Below are 18233 nucleotides of genomic sequence, written 5' to 3' on the forward strand. Positions count from 1 at the left end.
TGTTGGCACACTCGCATTTTGACGGTCCCCCAGTTTTCCAAAACCGTGGCTCATTTTTTTTTTTTTTTTTTTTTTTTTTCCCTGCACAATCAAAACCTAATTTACATAATTGGCTAAGCAAATTGCACGAGGGTTAATCAACAAAGAAAATTAAATTAGCGCAGTTTACTTTCACATCACTTCCGGTACGCGCTCTTATTGTGAAACTAAATGGTGACACTTACGATTTCCGGCTTAGCAGCGCAACATCAATTTACGAGTGCTATGTGGTAACGTGCGGATGAGAAAACACCGCCCAAACATTCGTAGCAAACATTTTAGAAGGAACAAGCTATAGCTGATTCTGGCAAGAAGGTTACAGACAAGAAATAAGGACAACAGGACCCACCAGTCATTGACGCACACCACTGGACAAACTCACAACACGGCACACGCTAGCACCAGACTTCCTGCTGCTATGAGAAGCGGCTACACGCACGAACGCGAGGGTAAGTTGTGTCACGTGAACTCGCTTTCCAATGAACAGACTACAAATTATGCAATTTAGGATTCGTCTCAGTTACGCAGTTAAAGTTGAACATATCAGACTTAAGGAATAGACAGCTTTGTAGCCTTTTCTACACTCGGCGAGTGAGTAGCGTTGTACGCTCGGCTTTTTTCAGTTTGGTCGAAAACCATTTTTTTTGGACGAGTTCTGAGACATGAAATTGTATCATTAATTTAGGTTTTATCACCTAGGTCTGTAGGTAATGAAGTAACTGTGCTAGCTGTTGTTAGCTACAAGTCTTAACATTTTTATTCACCCATCCATTCTCTGTACCAGTTATCCTCACAATCATTGTGATGCTAACATGAGAGTGCTAATTCTGCACTTTAAATTGAATTCTGTCCACAAAGGCTGTTTGGCACAACTCCATCCATCCATCCATCCATCCATCCATCCATCCATCCATCCATCCATCCATCCATCCAACCATCCATCCATCCATCCATCCATCCATCCATCCATCCATCCATCCATCCATCCATCCATCCATCCATCCATCCATCCATCCATCCCATCCCATCCCATCCCATCCCATCCCATCCCATCCCATCCCATCCAATAGAAGAGCTGTATTTTAAGATAAATGATTTGCAAAACATCCTGTGTGAAACTAGTAAATTGAGAAGATCTCTTTATGTGGATGGATGGCATCCAAGCAATAATAAAACAAAAAACAAAACAAAAAACAATGTTTTGTAATGTGGTATGAAGGCATAATTTTTCATCAACTTTATCTCTTCCATCTTTGTTTTTATCGTGTGCCAAGTTTGAAAGTTCTCTATGCAAAGTATAATCTTGGCCTTGGACTTACTGAGCAAGCAAGCCATAGCAGAGATTTAACAGGTGGATCGAATAACATTATGAGTGGATTATAGTATCCCAGTTAAAAAAAAACAGTTTCTTCTATGCCTTTTCCTGAAGAGCATATAAATGCAGTGTGATGCTGTCATTCTATTTTCCATTTTTGCTCTCCAGTTTTCCAGGTGAGTGCCCGATTGCTGCGCTGATCCGTGGCAAAACCAAACACAAAGCTTTGTGTATTTAACCACAGGGCTCAGCCGAGTGTGAAGAGCTACACAAGGTGCTTCCCTAACCAAACATGACAGTGATAGACGTTCTGACCTGGCTGCCATTTTTACATCACCACATTGGCTTGCCACTTACAAAGTCCCTGATGCTCTCTACCTGCCGTCATGTCAATAGTAAGTTTAATTTTAAGTAGGTGAATGGGAGTGGTTGAAAGGGCTTGTATTTGCAGTGTGTGCTGCCAGTTTCTCTATGTTTATTATTATTATTATTATTATTATTATTATTATTATTATTATTATTATAGAGTGGATGTGTTTCAAAGCATATTTACGTGTGACGCAAGAGAAGCAACAGAAGGTCTCAGTTTTAAAAAAATCTCAATTGTTTCCGAGGGGATTTGCTTGCACAATGCTGGCCTTTATCAAGGACCGGAGTGTTGTAACACGACACGCTCACGAGCTTTAGCCTACCACATAGTGAGACTTCGGCCTCTCCTCAATCACAAATGGTAGAATACAGTAAAGAACATGGGTGCCACTAATGTCAAACAGTTCCAATTTTGGTCACACAGGGCTTGGTAGCAGGGGAGGGCCCTGGGCATAGGCAAACTAGACGGTCGCCTAGGGCGCCATCTAGTGGAGGGGTACCAAATTGCAGGGGGGGGAAAAGATTTAAAAAAAAAAAATATTCCCCCTCATGTTTCCTAAAATAAAATATGTTATACAGCAAATATATTCCGTATAATAATTAGTTGTTTTTTTAAATGATTTCTAGTCCAAATAAATGACTGAGATCATGACCTGGCACCCCTGAAACTGCTGCTGTTTACAGTGAAAGGTATCGAGGGGTTGCGCATCATCTCAGAGCGTTAGCGCTATTGATAGATGGCGAATGTTTGTTTGTTTTGTCCCACCACTCCCACCCCAAGTAATACACGAGTGACACTAAACTATTATATTAACATGTCAATATAGCCTGTGTGCATTTTGGGGCGGGGTATCATTGTGACTCTTTTGAAAGGACCATTTTTCATCTTCAAGTTAGGGTAAATATTTCATAGCTCTTTTTATGTTCATGTCATCTCATTCAAAAGAGCATAAAGTGAAAATGTGTTGTGATGTTTGCGACGTATCAAGGCAGACTGCAGACTTCTTTTTTTTTGACGCAGACTTTTTTTTTTTTTTTTTTTTGACACATCGAAGAAGTGGCGTGTCCGGCGTCGTATGAAATAGACAACATCGACAAGCGATCATAGCATTACATTAGTATTTATGATGCATTATTACATTAGTCTTCATTGCATACAAGGCACTGGTGCACATATTATGGAATGCCAAAAGTGCCAAAATTCAATAAGTAAAAAGGTCATTTTGAAATAACTATCCTGTAGATAAATAACAGACAATTATGTAATATGGCCACGGAATTTTAAAATGAGGTGTTAGTATTATTATGAAAAGTGTTGTGCAATTCTTTAATATGTAACAAATATTTTATTTTGATTAAATATTTCATAATGATTATTTTAACAACGTCATACTTTTAAAAAAAATAATGACATTTAATTTATTTTCAAGGTTTTATAAGATAAGAAAACGTTGTTTTACAAAGTCAGTTTTTATTTCATAATGACGTCCTTTTCCACAATGGTCTTCTTTTACATAATGGTGTTTTACAGCCGAATGACTTGGCCTGTCAATCAAATGACATGAGGCGGAGCCAAGTTACATGATTGGCTGAGTCCCTTATACAGACATGAGCAGCAGCACTTCCAGTATCGATTCCCGCGTGGGGAGTTTAGCGCCTGATGAGGAGCCACACGGTCACAGGCTTGCTAAAGCATGGATACGGAAGATAAGTCACTTTCAGAAGTACTCCAAGAAGTAGCAAATCGATTAGAATCGGATCATAACGTAAAGGCCTTGTTAAACTTCTGCGTCAGGCTACGGGGTAGGCGTCACGGCGATCTCGGCTCACACAGGTGGTCCCACCCTCTGACTGATTATTACTTTGACCATTATCAATTATACAATTCCTATTTTGTATGAAAAATTGATTTGCAATATACTTGGGTCAGAGAGCAAATCTGACACAAAAACTTCAATTTGCATCCAATTTGTAAAGGTTATTAAGAGGAAGAGAACGACAATGGAAAAAAAGGAAGAGAGCGAAAAGACAGGCCCCGAGGAGGAAAACAAAAAGCCAGAACACGTTAAACTGGAGCCCACACTTCAAACAGAGACATTTGTTTTTTGACATAGATCCCTCTCAGGAGACTGTGCTGGAAAGAGGATACAGTGTGCTCTCTGACATTGAGCAACATGTGCCTCCGGACAGACCCCCTCCCACTCAAAAATTATATTCCCACAATTATGTTCCCAGGGTTAGTGAAAGGGCAAATGAGGAAATCAGATGACAGGTTGCAGTGGATGCTTGGATCAATAGCTGTTGTGAGTAGGAAGGAAGAAGGAAGTTGTTTCATTTGTTTCCAACTTCCACTCAAGGGGGTATTTTAATAAGAAGCTGTTCTTATCAGAATGGTACAATCATCAACCCATATAGGCACAACCAGTATGCAACACAGATCCATGCATATTCACAGATTTGGGGGGGGGGGGGAACCTATCTTCTGTTACTGACTGAAAATGGACATTCTGTCATTAATGCTCAGATCTGATATAGGAATGTAATAGTTAAATTCCCTTTGAATGGGTTCATCATATGAATCACTATGACAACAGTGATGTGACAGACATGATTGACATACACATGGCAAAAAAACGGGACGCCAGGACAGGACCCTTATGTGTCACGTGGATTTATGCTAGCGTGATCAGGGCTAACATGCTAGCTAGCTAATACGATAAATAATAAGAATATGATGAGCTTCGAGTGAAGGTGGCTTGTGTTGAATAATTTAAATACTGACTGCAATTGTTCATGTAACATTGGTTCATGATTGTGAGATGGCCACACAGGAAACACAACCAGCAGTTGCTACTTTGTCTCCGAGGACAATTCAAGCTCGACTCCTAATTGGCTATCATTCTTTTTTATGTATAACAGAGTTTAAGTTTTGCAACTGTGTACCATTTGAAACAGTTTTCTGAGCTGGCCACAATATATTGTCGTTGTCATGTCACAATATTAAAAGCAGAACATAAAAGGCAGATCGTTTTCCATTTGCATTTGTGCAGTTCTAGCACCTTCTGGTGGCTAGTTTTTTTTTGTTTGTTTTTTTAGTGCAGTTTAATTTTCACAAGGCATGTTATGGCCCTTCTATGTTTAAAATCCACGCTATTCAGATGAATGGGAATGTAATGGGGTATCTGCCACCGAGGAGGTGGGACTTCCGACTTCCTGGATTTCACACATTAGCTTTGTTTCCGTTTCCTGTTTGCGACGTATGGGCCGCATCCCAGTTCTTGTGCTTCCGCCTTTGTGCCCCTCGGTTGCACGTTCCCGTTGACGGGTGTGAGTGCGTAGTGTGTCTGTCTCAGTTGTCTGAAGCATTTCAGAGAGCTGAAACGCCCTGGGCGGGAACACATGGTTGGACATTCATAGGGGTCATACTTTTGCAACCTAGTCCTACATGGTTAACCCGATTACTGTACTATCTCTCTATAACACCTGGGACAACATCAGGGAAAAATAATCTAAAGTCATAGACAAGACATACTATTTGACGGCGGCGAGGCATTCAATTCTGAGTTTCAAAATTCCTACTTAATGAAGCATTGTACGAATCACAGAGCGGCACAAACATTTCTGGGGCATATGTAACAGCCCACAACGTACAAAAAAAGTCTTGTGGAGCCATATGCTAAACGTAACAGGAAGTCTGGCATATTGATTTACTTTGGAATGTGTTCTCATTTTTTCTGGCCGTTTTATAGCGGTCATATTTTAACGAACTCCTCATACAGAATTTATCCGATCATCTTAATTTATTGAGTAGTTTAGCCAGAGTCGATTCATTCAGACGTAGTGGAAAATATTACTTGGATTTACTCAGCATTTCAGTTATCCATCCATTTTCTTGACCGCTTATTCCTTACAAGGGTCACGGGGGGTGCTGGAACCTATCTCAGCTGGCTTTGGGCAGCAGGCGGGGGACACCCTGGACCGGTTGCCAGCCAATCGCAGGTCACACAGAGACGAACAACCATCCTCACTCACAAGCACACCTAGGGACAATTCAGCGCGCCCAATTAACCTGCCATGCATGTCTTTGGAATGTGGGTGGAGACCGGAGTACCCGGAGAAGACCATGAAAAGAACATGCAAACTCCACCCAGGAAGGCCGGAGTCCTCAGAATTGGGAGGCGGACGTGCTAACCACTTTCTTTTAATGAAATCAATTCTTTTAATCAATGTCAGAACTTTCTAATCAAATGTAAAAATGTTTCACCAATTATATTAAGTAGCATGCAGTGTTAGTTTTTTGAGTGCATCAGACCTGTCATGAACCTGAATATTTCAGAGATTTCTGATGCAATTTAAAATAAATGGCTGGATAGCACCATCTGCACATTGTAGCATTCCCGATTGTATGATTCACATAGAGAGAAGAATGCACATACATTACAAGCCTTATTCTCTGGACCGGCATGACCTCATCACTGTCTGTCCAGAATTCACACAAATAAAGGATACAGTATATCAATCTGAATGCAATAAATGCTTGACATTTGATCCTGAAAGCTTGAAACTTGGATAACATTTGATGAAATTGCTTCAAGTCAATGAAAAGGCAAAGCTATAGTGCAGTATCCAAACTTGTGACGAATCCCTTACGTTTCCACCAGGTGGCGACACCTCACCCGTGACCTTATTTGTCAATATGAAAGAAATGCAAATGTTTTGTACTCGGTGTGGAATGCAAATGCACAGCCCAAAGGCACCATTAAAAACGAGGCTTTTAATTAGTAACTTATGCATGAAATGATTAAGCATATTGGCTTAATAAACACGAGTTGAAAGCACATGCAAAATGTCAACAAAGTTTGAGGCTTCAAAGTAGAATTCAGCGTGCTGTAAAATTCCATGAAGAATACCGTACTCTTTCTTTAGATGTTTACTTGTTGGCTAGGGGTTGTAAAACAGAAAAGAGAATCACTAATTTACAGCGCATTTCATACACAACGGAACACAATTTGCTTGACGTTGGCGGTTTGGGAAAGGAGCATAATTCTTATACAGGATTTAAAAGCACTTTATTGTTATGTTTGGAATCTTTACTCATTCATATTATTATTCACTGTGATAAAGGAAACAAGCAAGCAGACTACAGCAAATAAATAAATAAAATAAAACCCATCCTTTTAAGGGGGTTATTAAGGGATAAAGGGGCAAATTATACGGGATTTTATGGTAAATTTAGGATTAGGCTTTCAAGTCCAGGCTACAACTTCCAGTCTCAAGCCAAGGTTAGGGGTTCAAAATATGGATGTGCAATGCCACTTTTTTTTTTCTTTTTTTTTTTTACAATGATGATGAACAGTACAAGTTCTCAACTCTTGAGTAATCACTGATACCGATACCAACCCTACTTAGAAGTGAGAACCATAAATACAGTATATGTCAAAATAAAAAAGCATCTTGTCAAAAATGAATTTGATAAATCACCTGTCTTCTGTGGTGGATCCTTCTCAGTTGAGTATACATTAAAAAAAAAAAGTATACATTAAAAAACCAAAAAAAAGTATCTCTATACTGTGTTTTTTTTTAAATATGGTGTACAATTCTATAACTATATATATATATATATATATATATATATATATATATATATATATATATATATATATATATAATTTTGTATGGAAAAAGAAAATCAAACTGTGACACTCATGTGTATGTACATCTTAATGACAGTGTGTGAGTGCCAATAGCCTTGCATTAAGGCCGAGTATCAGCCTAATCCTTATACCTGGTATGTACTCGCCCATCCTTAATAATTATAATACTGTATTAAAAAGTATAGGGCCGCATATAACATATAATCATAAAGAACCTTTTTTTTTTTTTTTTTTTTTTTTTTTGACTAAACTCATGAGTTTCCAAAGCCTCTCGTGAGTTTTTTTTTTTTTTTTTTGTCTAAAGCAACTAATGACAAATGTGGGTCTCTTCACTTTTAATTCAGAAAGTGTTAGATTCATGTATTCCCTATTTCCATGCAACATAATGCATCCTTTAGTTTTGCTAGTTTTCCGATTGCTTGTTGTTCTGGTTAACGCAGTCATTCTCAAGTTGACTCATTATGTTAACACACTCCTAAAAAAGATACATCCTTTGTCCTCTAGCAACTTCTCAAATATGTACTTGTCATTAACTTAAATGATAATTATGCACGGTCGAAGGAGGAACAGGCCTTAGACACGTGATCTTATCTGAGGACTTGTATGTGTGTGAGTGAATTGAAACAGCGTGCTGTTTGTCTCAAAATTAAATTCGCATGTTCAACGATCCACAAACGCACAATCGCCAACTCACAGGTATAAGTCATGAAAAATGCACACACAAAATTAAGAAAGATGTGAAAATCGCGGATATATTTGTGGATCTGATGTGTGCTTCTCGAATTCAAGGTGCATTATGGGTAGCGGTGTGGTGCATTGTGGGTAGGCGAAACTCCCAAATGGTCGTTGAAAAAAAAGTGGATCCAATGGAATCGGCTCTGATAGAAACGTTTCAACGGCTGGAAAGTTGCTGTTTTTTATTAACATGCATTGCATGTGGTTTACTGATATCGGGGAAGTTGACTTGCAAGCTTTAAAGTGTACAGTGAGGCAAAGTTTGTCACCACTCTAATCTCCGCCATTCAAATTGATAGGGTAGTTGGTAGCCTCGTTTTTTCCCTCGCGCATGCGCAAACTTAATGCGCACTTCGCTTATTGCGAAAATGTTTGTGGATCTGGAAAAACACCTGAAAATCGCGAAAATGTTTGTGCAGTTAAAAAACACGGATGTATTAGTGGATCTCAAAAACACGTGAAAAATCCCAAATTTTTTTGTGTCAATATTTTTGAGACAAATCTCTCCCAATAGGCTAGCCTAATACTGATACATGGTATCCGTACTCGCCCATCCTTAATAAATATAATACAGTGTTAGTAGGGCTGCATATGACATATAATCATCAAAGAAAGAAAAGATCATTTTTTTTAATTGACTTCTGACGAAACGGTGTCATGACTCGAGTCATGTTTGGGTCTTGTCTCATGTCTGGGGTAAACACCTGGGTTAAGTTTGAGTAGAGTTCATGACCGTGTGTCAGAGTTCACGACCCGTTACGTGTCTGTTTTGGTATTGATGTAACAGCATCCAGTTTCAACTAGTTTTAGACTATATGATGTCAAGGATCTTTTATGCTCTATGATGTTTGTTGACGTCAGGAACTATCTGTAATTACCGAGTCAACAGCCAATTAGAGAATTCCAGGTGAGTACTAGTCCTCACATGTCTAGCCACAACCAATGAGACTGATTGACTGTCTATTTAAGGGTCTGAGAATTGTGTGCGTTTTTCCGGATTATTGCTCAACTGTTCCTGTGTACCACTCTCTTAGTTTCTGCCTGTCATTGTGAATAAATATATAAAGACTTATTTGTGTCTGCGTTTGGGATCCTACCTCTCAGTACACAACAAACGGGTGACTTTCCAAAGCCTCTTGGTGACTTTTTTTACATATTTTTTTTTTTTGTTAAAAGCAACTAATGACAAATGTGGCTCTCTTCACCTTTAATTCAGAAAGTGTTGGATTCATGTATTCCGCATCTCCATGCAACTTAATGTCCCTTTAATTTTGCTAGATAGTTTTCCCGATTAATTCTTTGTTGTTCTGGTTATCGCAGTCATTCTCATGTTGACTCATTATGTTAACACACTCTAAAAAGATATGCCCTTTGCCCTCTAGCGTCTTCTCAAATATGTACTTGTCATTAACTTAAATGATAATTATGAGTGAATTTTAACTTTCACAAGGACAAAAATGGAATACATTGTTTGCCATTAGTGTAAAATGTTTTGATGAACATTCTTCAGCACACTCACAGTAAAAGCAGGATTAAGTCGAACTACAAAGTGATGTTTTGCTAGGCTTAATTCACTATTCTATACTACTTAATTTATTATATATTTGCATTTGTAATGTACAAAGCACACAACAATACTCTACAACAGTACTCAGAAGCTGTTTGAAATTAGAGAGGGTTCTTACGTAAGTGGTACAAGTGTCGACAAAAAATGTAAAACAAAAGCAAATATTAGACAAGGGTGTGTTTCTATAAGATGTGTTAATTTATGGAACAATTTTGGAACGGACCTGAAAAGGTTTGAGTCACTGAGTTTAAAAAGATGTTCAAAAGCAAAGTACAAAAAAAAAAAAAACTTTTATCAGTCATGATTAAAGTAGCAATTTTACTGGCGGGCTGGTAAAATTGCAGAAATGTGTAATTTTTTTTAGATGTATGAGTGTAATGAAAATTGAATATGTGAGTATGGAGGATATTATGATTTATAAATGTGTTACATGTCAAAGTGCAGTTGTATACATGAGCAAGTTTATCCATATTTTCTTTTCTTTCATTGAAACATATTATATGACTAACTTAACTAATTTATATGAAACAAATTAAAAACATACAAAGTATATGGGTAGGATTAGTACGTTTTCTACTTCCTATTAAGGTTTATCTTCTTATAAATCTTTTAACGTTCCATTTTTCTGTTACTTCTTTAGGTTCAATAAACAAACAAACGTTTGCTAGCTAACAGCCAGTCAAAGCAGACACCCATTTGTAGCCCATTCATTCAATCGAAAAAGCACTATGACACAAAAATCTCTCTCTTTTTTCATAGTTCCAGCTTGTATTATGAATGTGTTGAGGAAGGTTCCAGAAATGAGTGCATTTTATTCCATGAAACCATGAATGTGGATGGTATGATAAACAGAGACTGTTTCTCAATTTGAAGAACGTAGAATACGGTCTTATGAAATCACAAAGTACAGTCTTACGCTACATTCGAGCAGAGTTCCCTCAGTTACAAAGTGTTCAGGGCACCATAGGGAAGGCAGGAAGTGTTTGGTCGGTGCTGGATTTCACTTTGATTTATCTTTCTTTTCTCTTCATTTTTTCTGACCTTTTCTCTGGTCTCCTGACCATTTGAACCTCACGACTCTGCGAGACTCTGAAGTACCTGGTTAAGGTGAAGGGTAATGGGATTTTTATAAGGTTTTAGGTGAATTAATGAGTATAAATTTATACGTATTTGCACGCACACGCATGCAAACGCACGCACACGCACGCACACAAACGCACGCAAACGCACACACACATACAAAAAAAAAAAGAAAAAAAAAGAGCAATGATGATAAGACGTTGAATCGGTAAGACTACCGAATGAACAATTCTGAGCTCTTAGAGAAAAAAAAAAAAAAAAAATGAATGTGTTGAGGAAGGTTCCAGAAATGAGTGCATTTTATTCCATGAAACCATGAATGTGGATGGTATGATAAACAGAGACTGTTTCTCAATTTAAAGAACGTAGAATACGGTCTTATGAAATCACAAAGTACAGTCTTACGCTACATTCGAGCAGAGTTCCCTCACTTACAAAGTGTTCAGGGCAAATGTAAACAACAAAGGTTTCTGATTCCGATAAATTGTTTGTGTTCTGGTTAACAGTCATTCCAAATCACATTGTCACATGAAAACATATGTCTTTTATTTACATTTACCTCGATCGATTTGAGATCGAGGTAAGCTTTTTTTTTTTTTTTTGGTGCATATGCACAAACAACAGTCAGGACCCATCCCCCCTACCCGAAGGCGGAGCGAGGCTACCCTCTCGTCTACTGGGGTGAACCCCAACGTACTGGCGCCGAGCCGGGGGGGCAATAAGTAAGCCCAAATCTGCTCTGCACCTCTCACCGTGGGTAACTCCAGAGTGGAAGAGAGTCCAACCCTTCTCGAAAGGACTGGTACCAGAGCCCAAGCTGTGTGTGGAGGCGAGTCCGAAATATATCTAGTCGGAATCTCTCGGCCTCACAAAAAGCTCGGGCTCCTTCCCCGCCAAAGAGGGGACATTCCATGTCCCAAGAGCCAGCATCTGTAGTCAGAGATTAGTCTGCCAAGGTCTCCGCCCTTGGCTGCCACCCAGCCAACTCTGCACCGACCCCTTTGGCCCCTCCCACCGGTGGTGATCCCATGGGAAGGGGGACCCACGTTGTCTCTTCGAGGTATGCCCAGCCAGGCCCCATGGGTGCAGGCCCGGGCACGAGGCGCTCGCCAACGAGCCCCACCTCCAGGCCTGGCTCCAGAGGGGGGCCTCCGGTTACCCGCGTCCGGGAAACGTGTTTCTATGAGCCGTGCTTAGTCTGGGCCCTCACCTAGGACCTGTTTGCCATGGGTGACCCTGCCAGGGGCATAAAGCCCCACACAACATAGCTCCTAGGATCATTGGGACACGCAAACCCCTCCACCACGGTAAGGTGCCGGTTGACGGAGGGGAATTTATCTAATCTATTATTGAAACATTTCTCCAGGATTTTTAACAACTTTCTGTATTCGTGCACATCTCTGCCGTTATAAATCAGACCGACTTTAACAAGTTTCATCTCATTTGGGACCACTCCAGTTTTAAACGATAGTATAGCACATATATGTGTCAGTGGTAATAAAATTCCATCTACTGTCTCCTTAATTAGTTTCATATCAATTCCTTGTACGTCAGTAAATGTTTTAGTTTCGCGTTTTGCGGTCAGGTGTCTAATCTCAGTATCTTTAAGGGAAACAAACTAAGGTTGCAATTTGTTTCCCGACTTGTGTAAAATAAACACATAATAGTGGATCAGATAACGGCTCGTTTTCCGTTTTTCAATTTCCAATTTTAAACGAGAAATGGCTCATTCCCGTTCAATGGAGACAGCAACAGTGCCTCTGCGTGGACGGAGGTGGAACAGGCCTTTCACACATGAATATCTGAGGACTTGTGTGTGTTGATATCGCGAAACAGCATGATGTTTTTTCTTAAAAATAAATACACGTGATGATCCGTAAACGCACATTCGACAACTCGCAAGCATATGTTGTGGAAAATGCACACACAAAATTGAGAAAGATCTGAAAATTGTGGCTATATTTGTGGATCTGATGTGAAAATCTATCTGTATTTGTGCATCTCCAAAACATGTGAAATTCCCAAATTTATTTGTGTGAATATTTTTGACACAAATCTCTCGCATAGCTTCACCACTGCCTGGAAATGGGTCAGGCAATTGGATGACTGACATAAAGATCTGGCATGAACACACAAGGTGATACCATGTAACAACTACTTTTGAATTACTTATTCATCTCATTCATAATAATTACCTGGATAGATGTCAAATACATATTTAATAAGATGCTTGAGGACAAAGGGCGGGCCCATCTTTAAAGTGACATCTTTAGAATTGTAAAGTGGTAAATGAATGTATAATTAATTATCATAAGTCAATAAGCGTGACTATAAAAAAAGTGACCGATAACAAGTTGACATCATTGAACGGCACAAACCGAAACCTCCCAGTAAACAAGGTGAGTCAACGTACATTTCCTAATCTTATTATTCACACGTTTTGGCTTTATTTATTGTTGTTGTTGTTGTTGTTATGTAACAAACGTTCTTTGTCACAGGCAGCTCATGTTGAACAGCACAATGAAGTTTTTGCTCTTGACTTTGAGCGTTTTCCTGCTCCTCAGCGCTGGTGAGTTTGAATCTCCAGACACGGGCCAAGGCATAAGCACCATCTTAGGGCCCCGTGATGAGCAATTAATAATCAAGAGAAACTGGTGTTGTATTTTGTTGTTTAGAGAGGATAATCCTGAGAAAGAACAGAGTAACATTTAAAAAAAAAAAAAAAAAAAAGGTTCAATGTTTGGATTAAGACAGTGTTGTGTTTTTAAGCACAAAATAAGACAACAATCAAGCCAACTTCACAACAAAAGCTTAACAAACAATACATGGACATCAATGTTTTTTTAGACTTGCGTTTCCTGACCTGTTGGCCGATATGGACACGAAAATTTAATCACGCAAAAATGCAATAAATCAGCTTTTAGGCGCTTTTCCAGTAAACTAGTCAAGCCATACATGTTAATTTGGCCAAGGTCCACAAATAAAATAACTACAACTAAAAAGATGTTGCAAAAAAGAAATATAATTTTTAAATAACAAAAACTAACTAAAATTTAGTTTTACATTTATAACACTATAACGATAATTATAGCAATTTTCTTTGTCAATGAATATCGTACACGAGCTTTCAGGGCTCATTTTAAATATATTTATTTCAATGTTGCTGTACGTCTGTACAGAAGCAAGAAAATCTAACAGTAGTTTGAGAATTGTATTTTACTTTATTACACAATACTCCTTATATTAAAACAAAACTAAAACTAATCATAAAACTAAACTAAAACGAAGCATATTAAACAAAACAAAAAACTAACAAAACCTCTAAAACTCAATTTAAAAAAACAAAAGTCAATAAAATAAAAAGTATAATGGAAAATCAAAAACTATTATAAACATGGTCAACACACAAGAGAGTTTCAATGATTTAAGGGTATTTTGATGCCACTGAAACTTTTCCAAATTGGCTGTATTTGAGATGCTAATAATGCGCAAATTACGACATTGGCATTCTCTTATGCTGCAACTTTGACGAGGCTTTGTCTGTCTTTTGAAGCATGTCTATTCGGTATGCTTTCCTTTTTGATGCAATATTGTGAAAGACGACAATCGAGAGCTTTCCAGATGCAAATCATGTTTCGTTTGAAAATCAAGCAAAAATGAGCAAATATTAACCGTAAACAAATGCAAAAACGGACAACGTCAAAGCACATTGGCTACTTTTAGTAACGGTCAAATTACGTTTCGTAAAGTGTCAAACACATTCATTGGATGTCGGGTGTGGACATCGTTTTTGGATTCAGCAGCCCAAAATTACCCACAAGCCATTAAAATATCGTTGGCACTTAAATGAAATAAAATATGATATAATATAAATATAATATGATGGCCATGCAGTGTAATATGAGACATACTAATGAACTTACAATAGCTGTAGTTCATCCATCCATTTTCTTGACCGCTTATTCCTCACAAGGGTCGCGGGGGGTGCTGGAGCCTATCTCAGCTGGCTTTGGGCAGTAGGCAGGGTACACCCTGGACTGGTTGCCAGCCAATCGCAGGGCATAGCTGTAGTCAGTCAGAGTAATTTTTAAAACTTGATTCAACTGTCTGGATTTTATCATGTTTGTGGCTGACACGTTTTTTTTGTTTGTTTGTTTGTTTGTTTTTGTAGGTGCTTTGGCCAATTCTCCTCACCATGGTCATCATCATGGTCCGAATGCCCACCATGGTCATCATCATGGTGTGAATGCCCACGCTGGTCATCATCATGGTGTGAATGCCCACGCTGGTCATCATCATGGTGTGAATGGCCACCATGGTCATCATCATGGTGTGAATGGCCACCATCATCATCATCATGGTCTGACTGAATGCACAGGCATTTGTGACTAGTGGATGAAGTCCATGAAGCACTCATACGCCAGTGAGTATTTGACTACGTCTGTTACAAACTGTTACGTTAATGACAACAAAACGAATAAAAAGTTATTGTGGGAGTCAGTGGCGTGGACAGACATTTTCGGGGGCAAGTGCTCTGGGGGGGGAAGGGCACATTTTGCGCAAATGGAATTATAGTAAATAAATAGACCAATTAGTAACCAAACAGCCCAAGGGCCTGAGAATGAATAATACTGACAGTTGTCATTACAAGAAGGCAAAAGGGTATTTCTCACAGGCAAGTGACAATTCCAAACATCCGGGCATTTCTGATATTTCCACAATACAACTCAATTCAAATGCTTTGACCACGAGGATGTATTGGACTGCTTTTAAATGTGACTACTAGCCAGTGGTGGGCAGTGAGTTTTTGGAGTGGATATGCTGAATTGTCACATATGAAAAATTTGGGGGTATTTTAATTGTTAATGATCCAAAGTCCAATGCTTTTCAATGCATGGATCACAGAGAGCTTCCTTTCACCGTCAGTCTGACTATGTGGTGGTTATCACGTTATCTATTATTGAATTAGCACATAGCGTTTTAAACTAGCTAATTAGGTGGCCATTCGGCTAATTTATGCTAATTTGTTTGTGCTGTATGAGACATATGCTACTTCACAACAAAATGATTATAGGTAAGGAATAGAGGGCAAACAACCAATACAATTTCACTGGATTCATAATAAGTTACCTGGCTGGTGGAGGAGCAGGGGGAGGAGATGCATGTTTGTATCTGTCCCACTGCGACCAACGGTGGCTCGCGGTCATGTGACAAAGGGGAGGGGGCACATGCACATCTCCCCCACTAAATAAATTCAAATCCTTTAGAGCTGTTCCTTTTCTTTTTTTTTTACATTGCATTACTCTGTATCCCAACCATAGTTTAAGGGGGAAGTCAATGTTAAACATTTCTTGACAATATGTGACCTCACGAGTGGAAACATAGCATTGTGATTAATATTACATTTGTGGAATATGAGTTACAGCTCACCTGTTTTCTGAAGCTGAGCTGTGATTGGTTGTTACCTGAGACCTGAGCAACTGTAACTGTGTCATTTTCACTTGACAGTAAGTGGCAAAATGGCCGCCCCCTGGGATGGATAAAAATGGGTGGATTTTGCTGCTTGACTCATATTCCACGAATGCAATATTAATCAAAATACTGCATTAAGACTAGTGGGGCTGCATAGAACATGTTATTGTCAATATGTCATTAACATGAATGCCATGTGGCTATGTTTCTTGTATTTGCTAATTCTTATTCTACACTAAAAGCTCACTGCTGTTATATACAGCCCTGTTATGTACACATTTTGAGTAGTTTAATAATATGCAGTATCAGATTTACACTTGAAATGACGGGAAATTGGCGGCGGCGGCGGAGTGGTTAGCACGTCCGCCTCCTTGTTCTGAGGACTCAAGTTTAAGTCCTGGCTCCGGCCTTCCTGGGTGGAGTTTGCATGTTCTCCCTGTGCCCGCGTGGTTCTTCTCCGGGTACTCTGGTCTCCTCCCACATTCCAAAGACATGCATGGCAGGTTAATTGGGCGCTCCGAATTGTCCCTAGGTGTGCTTGAGCTTGTGGATGGTTGTTTGTTTCTGTGTGCCCTGTGATTGGCTAGCAAACAGTCCAGGGTGTCCCCCGCCTACTGCCCATAGCCAGCTGAGATCGGCTCCAGCACCCTTGTGAGGAATAAGCGGTCAAGAAAATGCATGGGTGAAATGGATGAAGAGAAATTTTCAATAAGCAAATGGCATCAATTCCCTCCCTGGAATGACCCCCAAAAAATCATGAGGTTTCAGAATCGGGTTGGTCCTAGAGGGAAACTACAGTAGCTCTTTTTGACTTTGAGGGGAAATCAGCTTCAGGACGCAACAGATAGAAAGATGAAACAGAGTTGACTTCTTGAATCTGAAAGTCTTTTTTTTTTTTTTTTTTTTTTACTTTCTCCGACAGGTGCAGCAAAACGGCAGTAGACCTCTACCCTTCATGTCCTTTAGTTGGCTTGCAAAGCATTAAAAAGACAAAAAATATGAAGCAAATACTTTTGGAGTCTTTTATGTTGTTGGTGGGGTTAAACATGCACGCATGCTTATGTATGTGACCACTCGGAGTACAGTAATAGTTCCTGTTTATGATCATCTTGAAAAGGGTACCCCCATGGCCCTGGCCATTTGGGGGCCCTAAGCAAAGTACTGTCATGGGGCCCACATGTTCACCATTTATTCAACGTCTACTGTGTAACCCACATCCATATTTCATATAAGTTAGTCAGATTTTGTTGCACTGCAGAAGGTAATTCAAACTTCTCATCCCAACTGACTGTCAGCACTTATAGGATATGGTGCCAAATATGAAAAGAAATCATTTGTTTTAAGCTTGTAATTAAGTATTGAACTCACAAAATAAGTTCTCTTAAAGTCATGCAAACTATAATAAACAATTAGTGTTCTAAATAACTTTTCTTTTTTTTTTTATCAATGTGGCTGGTGACACTCTAAAGTTACCAGGAAATCCTAATCCTGAATTATGGCCCAGACGGCACCTCATAGATTACTGATGCATTTTAAATAACTAAGTAATTTTGTAATCCTATAAGATGAACATTTTACTTTTGACCTTATTACATTATAATGAGTCTGCATAGTTGTACTTTACAGTAAGTCTGCGGTGTGTGTGTTTTAAATGAAACACCCCCCCCCCCCACCCCCCTGCCTCACCCACCCTCAAAACGTATCCTATGATATTGGCCACACATTCTTATAAAGACAATAAATATACTGCAGACTAGTAGGCAGACAGACAGACAGTAAATTATACCAATGAAGACTCACTAGGAATGTAATGTGGTCAAAAGTAAAACCTTCGTCTTTAAAACCTGTCGAATTAAGATGGCAGGATCTTCTGCACATGCACGTCACCAATCGTGCAGGGTCACCGATAGTTTCTTGACGCCCCGAATAGATCTGGTACCGACACCGCCGATGCGGAAGTCATTTGTACATATATAATCCATAGCACACAGACACAATATAG

General features: G+C 39.2%; 1 long non-coding RNA gene across 1 annotated transcript; it reads left to right on the forward strand.

The window, feature by feature from the left end:
- The first annotated feature begins 224 nt into the window (after window positions 1-224).
- LOC144021876 (uncharacterized) lies at window positions 225-17239 on the forward strand. Its single transcript, XR_013284206.1, has 5 exons — window positions 225-488; window positions 1599-1749; window positions 13258-13328; window positions 14931-15182; window positions 17154-17239. It is a non-coding gene; the product is annotated as an uncharacterized LOC144021876 (long non-coding RNA).
- Window positions 17240-18233: the final 994 nt, after the last annotated feature.

This window comes from Festucalex cinctus, chromosome 1 (genome assembly GCF_051991245.1).
Source record: "Festucalex cinctus isolate MCC-2025b chromosome 1, RoL_Fcin_1.0, whole genome shotgun sequence".
Classification (NCBI taxonomy): Eukaryota; Metazoa; Chordata; class Actinopteri; order Syngnathiformes; family Syngnathidae; genus Festucalex; species Festucalex cinctus.